Source organism: Phyllobates terribilis, unplaced genomic scaffold, assembly GCF_046119375.1.
Source record: "Phyllobates terribilis strain yellow unplaced genomic scaffold, ASM4611937v1 Scaffold_4__5_contigs__length_816908805, whole genome shotgun sequence".
In the NCBI taxonomy this organism is placed as follows: domain Eukaryota; kingdom Metazoa; phylum Chordata; class Amphibia; order Anura; family Dendrobatidae; genus Phyllobates; species Phyllobates terribilis.
In genome coordinates, this window is record NW_027362764.1 from 349,929,458 (window position 1) to 349,942,937 (window position 13,480).

A 13,480-nucleotide genomic window follows, 5' to 3' on the forward strand; every position below is an offset into this window, starting at 1 on the left:
ATATACAGGGTCTATTATTCTGTATGGAGCAATATATGGGGTCCGATATTCTGTATAGAGCATTATATGGGAGCCATTTTTCTGTATGGAGGAATATATGGGTCCAATATTCTGTACAGAAAATGATATGGGGTCCATTATTCTGTATGAAGCATTATATGGGATCCATTATTCTGCATGGAGCAATATATGGGATCCATTATTGTGTATAGATCATTATATGGGGTCTATTATTTTGTATGGAGCAATATATGGGGTCTATTATTCTGTATGGTGCAAAATATGGGTCCATTATTTTGTATGGAGCATTATATGGGGCCTATTTTTCTGTATGGACCATTATATGGGGCCCATTTTTCTGTATGGAGCAATATACGGTGTCTATTATTCTGTATGGAGCAACATATGCAGTCCATTATTCTGTATGGAGCAATATGTTGGTCCATTATTTTGTATGGAGCAATATATGGGTCCATTATTCTATATGGAGCATTATGAGGCCAATTATTCTGTATGGATCAACATATAGGGCCCTTTATTCTGTATGGAGCAATATATGGGGTCCATTATTCTGTATGGAGCAATATATAGGGTCCGATATTCTGTATATAGCATTATATGGGGGCCATTTTTCTGTATGGAGCAATATATAGGTCCATTATTCTGTATCGAGCATTTTATGGGGCCCATTATTCTGTATGTTGCAGTATATGGGGTCCATTATCCTGAATGGAGCATTATATGGGGTAATTTATTCTGTATGGAGCAATATATGGGGTCTATTATTTTGTATGCAGCAATATATGGGGTCCATTATTCTGTATGGAGATATATGTGGGGTCCATTATTCTATATGGAGCAATATATGGGTCCATTATTCTGTATGGAGCATTATATGAGGCCCATTAATCTGTATGGAGCAATATATGGGGTCCATCATTATGTACAGAGCCATAAACAGGGTCTATTATTCTGTATGGAGCGTTTTATGGGGCCCATTATTCTGTATGAAGCTATATATTGGTTCCATTATTCGGTAAGGAGAATTATATGGGATCTATTATTCTGTAGGAAGCGATCGATATATGGGATACATTCTGTATGGAGCATTATATGAGGCCCATTATTCTGTATGGAGCAATATATGGGGTCCACTATTCTGCATGGAGCAATATATGGGGTCCATTATTCAGTATGGAGCAATATATGGGACCCATTATTCTGTATGGAGCAATATATGGGGTCCTTTATTCCATATGGAGCAATATATGGGACCCATTATTCTGTATGGAGCAATATATGGGGTCAATTATTCTGTATGGAGTATTATATGGGGCCCATTATTCTGTATGGACCATTATATGAGGCCCGTTATTCTGTATGGAGCATTGCTTGGAGTTCAAAATTTTGTATGGAGCATAATATGGGGTCCATTATTCTGTACGGAGCATTATATGGGGTCCATTATTCAGTATGGAGCAATATATGGGGTCCATTATTCTGTATGAAGCAATATATGGGGTACATTATTCGGTAAGGAGAATTATATGGGATCTATTATTCTGCATGAGCGATATATGGGATCCATTCTGTATGGAGCATTATATGAGGCCCATTATTCTGTATTGAGCAATATATGGGGTCTACTATTCAGAATGGAGCAATATATGGGGTCCATTATTCTGTATGGAGCAATATATGGGGTTAATTATTCTGCATAGAGCATTATATGGGGTCCATTATTCTGTATGGAGCAATATATGGGGTACATTATTTTGTATGGAGCAATATATGGGTCCATTATTCTGCATCGAGCATTATATGGGGCCCAATATTCTGTATGGAGCAATATATGGGGTCCATTATTCTGTATAGAGCAATATATGGGTCCATTATTCTGTATGGAGCAATATATTGGGTCCATTATTCTGTATAGAGCAATATATGGGTCCATTATTCTGTATGGAACAATATATGGGGTACATTATTTTGTATGGAGCAATATATGGGTCCATTATTCTGTAGGGTGTATTATATGGGGCCCATTATTCTGTATGGAGCAATGTATGGGTCCATTATACTGTTTAGAGCAATATACAGGGTCTATTATTCTGTATGGAGCATTATATGGGGTCCATTATTCTGTATGGAACAATATATGGGGTCCATTATTCTGTATAGAGCAATATATGGATCCATTAATCTGTATAGAGCAATATATGGGGTCCATTATTCTGTATTTAGCAATATATGGGGTCCATAATTATATATAGAGCATTATATGGCGTCCATTATTGTGTATGTAGCAGTATATGGGTCCATTATTCAGTATGGAGCAATATATGGGGTCCATTATTCTGTATGGAGCAATATATGAGGTCCATTATTCTGTATGGAGTATTATATGGGGTTATTTATTCTGTATGGAGCAATATATGGGGTCCATTATTCTGTATGGAGCAATATATGGGTCCATTATTCCGTATGGAGCATTATATTGGGACAATTATTCCGTATGGAGCAATATGTGGGGTCCATTATTCTGCATAGAGCAATATAAAGGGTCTATTATTTCTGTATGGAGCATTCTATGGTGCCCATTATTCTGTACGAAGCAATATATGGGATCCACTATTCTGCATGGAGCAATATATGGGGTCCATTATTCTGTGTGGAGCAATATATGGGACCCATTATTCTGTATTTAGCAATATATTGGGTCCATTATTCTGTATGGAGCAATATATGGGACCCAATATTCTGTATGGAGCAATATATGGGGTCCATTATTCTGTATGGAGCAATATATGGGACCCATTATTCTATATTGAGCAATATATTGGGTCCTTTATTCTATATGGAGCGATATATGGGGTCCATTATTCTGTATGGAGCTATATATGGGTCTATTGTTCTGTATGGAGCATTATATGGGGTCCATTATTCTATATGGAGCAATATATGGGGTCCATTATTCTGTACAGAGCATTATATGGGGTCCATTATTCTTTATGGAGCAATATATGGGGTCCATTATTCTGCATGGAGCAATATATGGGGTACATTATTCTGTATAGAGCATTATATGTTGTCCATTATTCTGTATGGAGCAATATATGGGGTCCAATATTCTGTATGGAGCATTATATGGGATACATTATTCTGTATAGAGCATTATATGGGGTCCATTATTCTGTATGGAGCAATACATGGGGTCCATAATTCTCTACGGCGCAAAATATTGGTCCATTATATTGTATGGAGCATTATAAGGGGACCAATTTTCTGTATGGAGCATTATATGGGGCCCATTTTTCTGTATGGAGCAATATATGGGTTCCATTATTCTATATGGAGCAATATATGGGGTCCATTATTCTGTATGGCACAAAATATGAGTCCATTATTTTGTATGGAGCATTATATGGGGCCCATTTTTCTGTATGGAGCATTATATGGGGCCCATTTTTCTGTATGGAGCAATATATGGGGTCCATTATTCTGTATGGAGCAATATATGGGTTCATTATTCTGAATGGAGCAATATATGCGGTCCATTATTTGGTATGGCGCAATATATGGGTCCATAATTCTGTATAGAGCAATATATGGGTCCATTATTCTATATGGACCATTATGAGTCCCATTATTCTGTATGAAGCAACATATAGGTCACTTTATTCTGTATGGAGCAATATATGGGGTCCATTATTGTGTTTGGAGGAATATCTGGGGCCCATTATTCTGTATGGAGCAGTCTATGGGGTCCATTATACTGCAAGGAGCAATATATGGGGTCCATTATTCTGTATGGAGCAATATATGGATCCATTACGCTGTATAGAGCAATATACAGGGTCTATTATTCTGTATGGAGCATTATATGGGGTCCATTATTCTGTATGAAGCAATATATGGCGTCAATTATTCTGTAGGGAGCAATATATGGGTCCATTACTCTGTATGGAGCAATATAAGGGGTCCATTATTTTGTATGGAGCAATATATGGGGTCCGATATTCTGTATAGAGCATTATATGGGGTCAATTTTTCTGTATGGAGCAATATAAAGGTCCATTATTCTGTACAGAGAATTATATGGGGTCCATTATTCTGTAAGGAGCATTATATGGGGTCCATTATTCTGTATGGAGCAATATATGCGGTCCATTTTTCTGTATGGAGCAATATATGGGTCCATTAATCTGTATGGAGCAATATATAGGGCCCATTATTCTGTAGGGAGCAATATATGGGTCCATTATTCTGTATGAAGCAATATATGGGGCCCATTATTCTGTATTGAGCATTACATGGGGTCCATTATTCTGTATGGAGCAATATATGGGGTCCGTTATTCTGTATGGAGCATTATATGGGGTCAATTATTCTGTATGGAGCAATATATGGGTCCATTATTCTGTACAGAGAATTATATGGGGTCCATTATTCTGTATGAAGCATTATATGGGGTCCAATATTCTGTATGGAGCAATATATGGGATCTATTATTCTGCATAGATCATTATATGTGGTCCATTATTTTGTATGGAGCAATATATGGGGTCTATTATTCTGTATGGCGCAAAATATGGGTCCATTATATTGTATGGAGCATTATATGGGGCCTATTTTTCTGTAAGGAGCATAATATGGGGCCCATTTTTCTGAATGGAGCAATATATGGTGTCTACTATTCTGTATGGAGCAATATATGCGGTCCATTATTCTGTATGGAGCAATATGTTGGTCCATTATTTTGTGTGGAGCAATATATGGGTCCATTATTCTATATGGAGCATTATGAGCCCCATTATTCTGTGTGGAGCAACATATAGAGCCCTTTATTCTGTATGGAGCAATATATGGGGTCCATTATTCTGTTTGGAGGAATATCTGGGGCCCAATATTCTGTATGGAGCAGTGTATGGGGTCCATTATACTGCATGGAGCAATATATGGGGACCATTATTCTGTATGGAGCAATATATAGGTCCATTATGCTATATAGAGCAATATACAGGGTCTATTATTCTGTATGGAGCAATATATGGGGTCCGATATTCTGTATAGAGCATTATATGGGAGCCATTTTTCTGTATGGAGGAATATATGGGTCCATTATTCTGTACAGAAAATGATATGGGGTCCATTATTCTGTATGAAGCATTATATGGCATCCATTATTCTGCATGGAGCAATATATGGGATCCATTATTGTGTATAGATCATTATATGGGGTCTATTATTTTGTATGGAGCAATATATGGGGCCTATTTTTCTGTATGGACCATTATATGGGGCCCATTTTTCTGTATGGAGCAATATACGGTGTCTATTATTCTGTATGGAGCAACATATGCAGTCCATTATTCTGTATGGATCAATATGTTGGTCCATTATTTTGTATGGAGCAATATATGGGTCCATTATTCTATATGGAGCATTATGAGGCCCATTATTCTGTATGGATCAACATATAGGGCCCTTTATTCTGTATGGAGCAATATATGGGGTCCATTATTCTGTATGGAGCAATATATAGGGTCCGATATTCTGTATATAGCATTATATGGGGGCCATTTTTCTGTATGGAGCAATATATAGGTCCATTATTCTGTATCGAGCATTTTATGGGGCCCATTATTCTGTATGTTGCAGTATATGGGGTCCATTATCCTGAATGGAGCATTATATGGGGTAATTTATTCTGTATGGAGCAATATATGGGGTCTATTATTTTGTATGCAGCAATATATGGGGTCCATTATTCTGTATGGAGATATATGTGGGGTCCATTATTCTATATGGAGCAATATATGGGTCCATTATTCTGTATGGAGCATTATATGAGGCCCATTAATCTGTATGGAGCAATATATGGGGTCCATAATTATGTACAGAGCCATAAACAGGGTCTATTATTCTGTATGGAGCGTTTTATGGGGCCCATTATTCTGTATGAAGCTATATATTGGTTCCATTATTCGGTAAGGAGAATTATATGGGATCCATTATTCTGTAGGAAGCGATCGATATATGGGATACATTCTGTATGGAGCATTATATGAGGCCCATTATTCTGTATGGAGCAATATATGGGGTCCACTATTCTGCATGGAGCAATATATGGGGTCCATTATTCAGTATGGAGCAATATATGGGACCCATTATTCTGTATGGAGCAATATATGGGGTCCATTATTCCATATGGAGCAATATATGGGACCCATTATTCTGTATGGAGCAATATATGGGGTCAATTATTCTGTATGGAGTATTATATGGGGCCCATTATTCTGTATGGATCATTATATGAGGCCCGTTATTCTGTATGGAGCATTGCTTGGAGTTCATAATTTTGTATGGAGCATAATATGGGGTCCATTATTCTGTACGGAGCATTATATGGGGTCCATTATTCTGTATGGAGCAATATATGAGGTCCATTATTCTGTATGAAGCAATATATGGGGTCCATTATTCGGTAAGGAGAATTATATGGGATCCATTATTCTGCATGGAGCGATATATGGGATCCATTCTGTATGGAGCATTATATGAGGCCCGTTATTCTATATTGAGTAATATATGGGGTCCACTATTCAGAATGGAGCAATATATGGGGTCCATTATTCTGTATGGAGCAATATAAGGGGTCAATTATTCTGCATAGAGCATTATATGGGGTCCATTATTCTGTATGGAGCAATATATGGAGTACATTGTTCTGTATGGAGCAATATATGAGTCCATTATACTGCATCAAGCATTATATTGGGCCCAATATTCTGTATGGAACAATATATGGGGTCCATGATTCTGTATGGAACAATATATGGGTCCATTATTCTGTGTGGAGCAATATATTGGGTCCATTATTCTGTATGGAGCAATATATGGGTACATTATTCTGTAGGGTGTATTATATGTTGACCATTATTCTCTATGGAGCATTTTATGAGGCCCGTGTTTTTGTATGGAGCATTAAATGGGGCTCATTATTCTGTATGGAGCCTTATATGGGGTCCATTATTCTGTATGGAGCAAGATATGGGGTCCATTATTCTGTATAGAGAATTATATGGGGTCTATTATTCTGTATGGAGCAATATATGGGGTCCATTATTCTCTATGGAGCAATATATGGGTCCTTTATTTTGTATGGAGCAATATATGGGTCCATTATTCCGTATGGAGCATTATATGGGGACAATTATTCTGTATGGAGCAATATGTGGGGTCCATTATTCTGTATAGAGCAATGTAAAGGGTCTATTATTCTGTATGGAGCATTATATGGGGCCCATTATTCTTTATGAAGCAATATATGGGGTCCATTATTCTGTATGGAGCAATATATGGGTCCATTATTCTATATGTTCATTATGAGGCCCATTATTCTTTATGGAGCAACATACAGGGCCCATTATTCTGTATGGAGCAATATATGGGTTCATTATATTGTATAGAGCAATATATGGGGTCCATTATTCTGTTTGGAGGAATATCTGGGGCCCATTATTCTGTATGGAGCATTGAATGTAGTATATTATACTGTATGGAGCAATATATGGGGTCCATTATTCTGTATGGAGCAATATATGGGACCAATTATTCGGTGTGGAGCAATATATGGGTCCATTATTCTGTATGGAGCAATATATTGGGTCCATTATTCTGTATGGAGCAATATATGGGTCCATTATTCTGTATGGAGCATTATGAGGCACATTATTCTGTATGAAGCAACATATAGGGTCCATTATTCTGTATAGAGAAATATATGGGGTCCATTATTCTGTTTGGAGGAATATCTGGGGCCCATTATTCTGTATGGAGTATTTTATGGGGTCCAGTATACTGCATGGAGCAATATATGGGGTCCATTATTCTGTATGGAGCAATATATGGGTCCATTATGCTGTATAGAGCAATAAAAAGGGTTTATTATTCTGTATGGAGCAGTATATGGGGTCCGTTATTCTTTTTGGAGCAATATATGGGGTCCATTATTCTGTATGGAGCAAAACATGGGTCCATTACTCTGTATGGAGAAATATATGGGGTCCATTATTCTGTATGGAGCAATATATGGGGTCCATTATTCTTTATAGAGCATTATATGGGGTCCATTATTCTGTATGGAGCAATATATGGGTCCATTATTCTGTATGGAGCATTATATGGGACCCATTATTCTGTATAGAGCAATATATGGAATCCATTATTCTGTATGGAGCATCATATGGGGTCATTTATTCTGTATGGAGCAATATATGGGGTCCATTATTCTGTATGGAGCAATATATGGGGTCCATTAGTCTGTATGGAGCAATATATGGGTCTATTATTCTGTCTGGAGCATTATATGGGGCCAATTATTCTGTATGAAGCAATATATGGGGTCCACTATTCTGCATTGAGCAATATATGGGGTCCATTATTCTGTATGGAGCAATATATGGGACTCATGATTCTGTATGGAGCAATATATGGGGTCCATTATTCTGTATGGAGCAATATATGGGGTCCATTATTTTGTATGGAGCAATATATGGGTCTATTATTCTGTATGGAACATTATATGGGGTCCATTATTCTTAATGAAGAGATATATGGGTTCCATTCCTAATGGAGCATTATATGAGGCCGATTATTCTGTTTGGAGCAATATATGGGGTCCACTATTCTGCATGGAGCAATGGAAGGGGTCCATTATTCTGTATGGAGCAATATATGGTACCTATTATTCTGTATGAAGCAATATATGGGGTCCATTATTCTGTATGGAGCAATATATGGGGTCCATTATTCTGTATGGAGAAATATATGGGGTCCACTATTCTGTATGGAGAAATATATGGGGTCGATTATTCTTTATGGAGCATTATATGGGGCCCATTATTCCGTATGGACCATTACATGGGGCCCGTTATTCTGTATTGAGCATTGCTTGAAGCTCATAATTCTGTATGGAGCATAATATGGGGTCCATTATTCTGTATGGAGCATTATATGGGGTCCATTATTCAGTATGGAGCAATATATGGGGTACATTATTCGGTAAGGAGAATTATATGGGATCTATTATTCTGCATGAGCGATATATGGGATCCGTTCTGTATGGAGCATTATATGAGGCCCATTATTCTGTATTGAGCAATATATGGGGTCTACTATTCAGAATGGAGCAATATATGGGGTCCATTATTCTGTATGGAGCAATATATGGGGTTAATTATTCTGCATAGAGCATTATATGGGGTCCATTATTCTGTATGGAGCAATATATGGGGTACATTATTTTGTATGGAGCAATATATGGGTCCATTATTCTGCATCGAGCATTATATGGGGCCCAATATTCTGTATGGAGCAATATATGGGGTCCATTATTCTGTATAGAGCAATATATGGGTCCATTATTCTGTATGGAGCAATATATTGGGTCCATTATTCTGTATAGAGCAATATATGGGTCCATTATTCTGTATGGAGCAATATATGGGGTACATTATTTTGTATGGAGCAATATATGGGTCCATTATTCTGTAGGGTGAATTATATGGGGCCCATTATTCTGTATGGAGCAATATATGGGTCCATTATACTGTTTAGAGCAATATACAGGGTCTATTATTCTGTATGGAGCATTATATGGGGTCCATTATTCTGTATGGAACAATATATGGGGTCCATTATTCTGTATAGAGCAATACATGGATCCATTAATCTGTATAGAGCAATATATGGGGTCCATTATTCTGTGTGCAGCAATATATGGGGTCCAAAATTATATATAGAGCATTATATGGCGTCCATTATTGTGTATGTAGCAGTATATGGGTCCATTATTCAGTATGGAGCAATATATGGGGTCCATTATTCTGTATGGAGCAATATATGGGGTCCATTATTCTGTATGGAGTATTATATGGGGTTATTTATTCTGTATGGAGCAATATATGGGGTCCATTATTCTGTATGGAGCAATATATGGGTCCATTATTCCGTATGGAGCATTATATTGGGACAATTATTCTGTATGGAGCAATATGTGGGGTCCATTATTCTGCATAGAGCAATATAAAGGGTCTATTATTTCTGTATGGAGCATTCTATGGTGCCCATTATTCTGTACGAAGCAATATATGGGATCCACTATTCTGCATGGAGCAATATATGGGGTCCATTATTCTGTGTGGAGCAATATATGGGACCCATTATTCTGTATTTAGCAATATATTGGGTCCATTATTCTGTATGGAGCAATATATGGGACCCATTATTCTGTATGGAGCAATATATGGGGTCCATTATTCTGTATGGAGCAATATATGGGACCCATTATTCTATATTGAGCAATATATTGGGTCCTTTATTCTATATGGAGCGATATATGGGGTCCATTATTCTGTATGGAGCTATATATGGGTCTATTGTTCTGTATGGAGCATTATATGGGGTCCATTATTCTGTATGGAGCAATATATGGGGTCCATTATTCTGTACAGAGCATTATATGGGGTCCATTATTCTTTATGGAGCAATATATGGGGTCCATTATTCTGCATGGAGCAATATATGGGGTACATTATTCTGTATCGAGCAATATATAGGGCCCATTATTCTGTATGGAGCAATATCTGGGGTGCATTATTCTGTATTGAGCAATATATGGGTCCATTATTCTGTATGGAGCATTATATCGGGCCCATTATTCTGTATGGAGCAATATATGGGTCCATTATTCTTTATGGAGCATTATGAGGCCAATGAATCTGTATGAAGCAACATATAGGGTCCATTATTCTGTATGGAGCAATATATGGGGTCCATTATTCTGTTTGGAGGAATATCTGGGGCCCATTATTCTGTATGGAGCATTGTATGGAGTCCAATATACTGTATGGAGCAATATATAGGGTCTATTATTCTGTATGGAGCAATATATGGGTCCATTATGCTGTATAGAGCAATAAAAATCGTTTATAATTTTGCATGGAGCATTATATGGGGTCCATTATTCTTTTTGGAGCAATATGTAGGGTCCATTACTCTGTATGGAGCAATACATGGGTCAATTACTCTGTATGGAGCAATATATGGGGTCCACTATTCTGTATGGAGCAATATATGGGCCAATTATTCTATATGGAGCATTTTATGGGGCCCATTATTCTGTATGGACCATTATATGAGGCCCGTTATTCTGTATGGAGCATTGCTTGGAGTTCATACTTTTGTATGGAGCATAATATGGGGTCCATTATTCTGTAGGGAGCATTATATGGGGTCCATTATTCTGTATGGAGCAATATATGGGGACCATTATTCTGTATGGAGCAATATATGGGGTCCATTATTCGGTAAGGAGAATTATATGGGATCCATTATTCTGCATGGAGCGATATATGGTATCCATTCTGTATGGAGCATTATATGAGGCCCGTTATTCTGAATTGAGCAATATATGGGGTCTACTATTCAGAATGGAGCAATATATGGGGTCCATTATTCTGTATGGAGCAATATATGGGGTCAATTATTCTGCATAGAGCATTATATGGGGTCCATTATTCTGTATGGAGCAATATATGAGGTACATTATTCTGTATGGAGCAATACATGGGTCCATTACTCTGTATGGAGAAATATATGGGATCCATTATTCTGTATGGAGCAATATATGGGGTCCATTATTCTGTATGGAGCAATATATGGGGTCCATTATTCTGTATAGAGCAATATATGGGGTCCATTAGTCTGTATGAAGCAATATATGGGTCCATTATTCTTTATGGAGCATTATATGGGGCCCATTATTCTGTATGGAGCAATATATGGGGTCCATTATTCTGTATAGCGCAATTCATAGCGTCTATTATTCTGTATGGAGCATTATATGGGGCCAATTATTCTGTATGAAGCAATATATGGGGTCCAGTATTCTGCATGGAGCAGTATATGGGGTCCATTATTCTGTATGGAGCAATATATGGGACCCATTATTCTGTATGGAGCAATATATGGGGTCCATTATTCTGTATGGAGCAATATATGGGGTACATTATGTTGTATGGAGCAATATATGGGTCCATTATTCTGCATCAAGCATTATATGGGGCCGAATATTCTGTATAGAGCAATATATGGGGTCCATGATTCTGTATGAAGCAATATATGGCTCCATTATTCTGTGTGGAGCAATATATTGGGTCCATTATTCTGTATGGAGCAATATATGGGTACATTATTCTGTAGGGTGTATTGTTTGGGGACCATTATTCTCTATGGAGCATTTTATGAGGCCCTTTTTTTTTGTATGGAGCATTAAATGGGGCTCATTATTCTGTATGGAGCCTTATATGGGGTCCATTATTCTGTATGGAGCATTATATGGGGCCCATTATTCTGTATGGAGCAAGATATGGGGTCCATTATTCTGTATAGAGCATTATATGGGGTATATTATTCTGTATGGAGCAATATATGGGGTCCATTATTCTGTATGGAGCAATATATGGGTCCTTTATACTGTATGGAGCAATATATGGGTCCATTATTCCGTATGGAGCATTATATGGGGACAATTATTCTGTATGGAGCAATATGTGGGGTCCATTATTCTGTATAGAGCAATATAAAGGGTCTATTATTCTGTATGGAGCATTATATGGGGCCCATTATTCTTTATGAAGCAATATATGGGGTCCATTATTCTGTATGGAGCAATATATGGGTCCATTATTCTATATGTTCATTTTGAGACCCATTATTCTTTATGGAGCAACATACAGGGCCCATTATTCTGTATGAAGCAATATATGGGTTCATTATATTGTATAGATCAATATATGGCACACCTAAGGATGAGAAACTACCAGCAAGCAAAAAAGGAAAGAGCACCCAGAAACACCCAGAAGCGACAAGAAAAAGGACAGCCAAGAAGGGAAGAAGAGTGGTGGTGGTGGGAGACTCACTACTGAGAGGAACAGAAGCAGCTATCTGCAGACCGGACATAACCGCAAGAGAAGTATGCTGCCTCCCAGGGGCGAAGATCAAGGATGTTACCGATAGGATACCGAAGCTCATCAGCTCCAAGGATGTCCACCCATTTCTTCTGATACATGTTGGCACCAATGACACGGCAAAGAAGGACCTACCGACAATCTGCAAGGACTTTGAAACATTGGGGAAGAAAGTAAAAGAACTGGATGCGCAGGTAGTTTTTTCTTCTATCCTTCCAGTAGACGGGCATGGCATCAGGAGATGGAACAGGATCCTTGAGGTGAACAACTGGCTGAGACGATGGTGCAGACAACAAGGATTTGGATTCCTGGACCACGATGTGAATTACCTCTATGATGGACTCCTTGCCAGAGACGGACTACACCTCAACAAACCCGGGAAACACACATTCGCCAGGAGACTCGCAACACTCATCAGGAGGGCGTTAAACTAGAAGAAGAGGGGA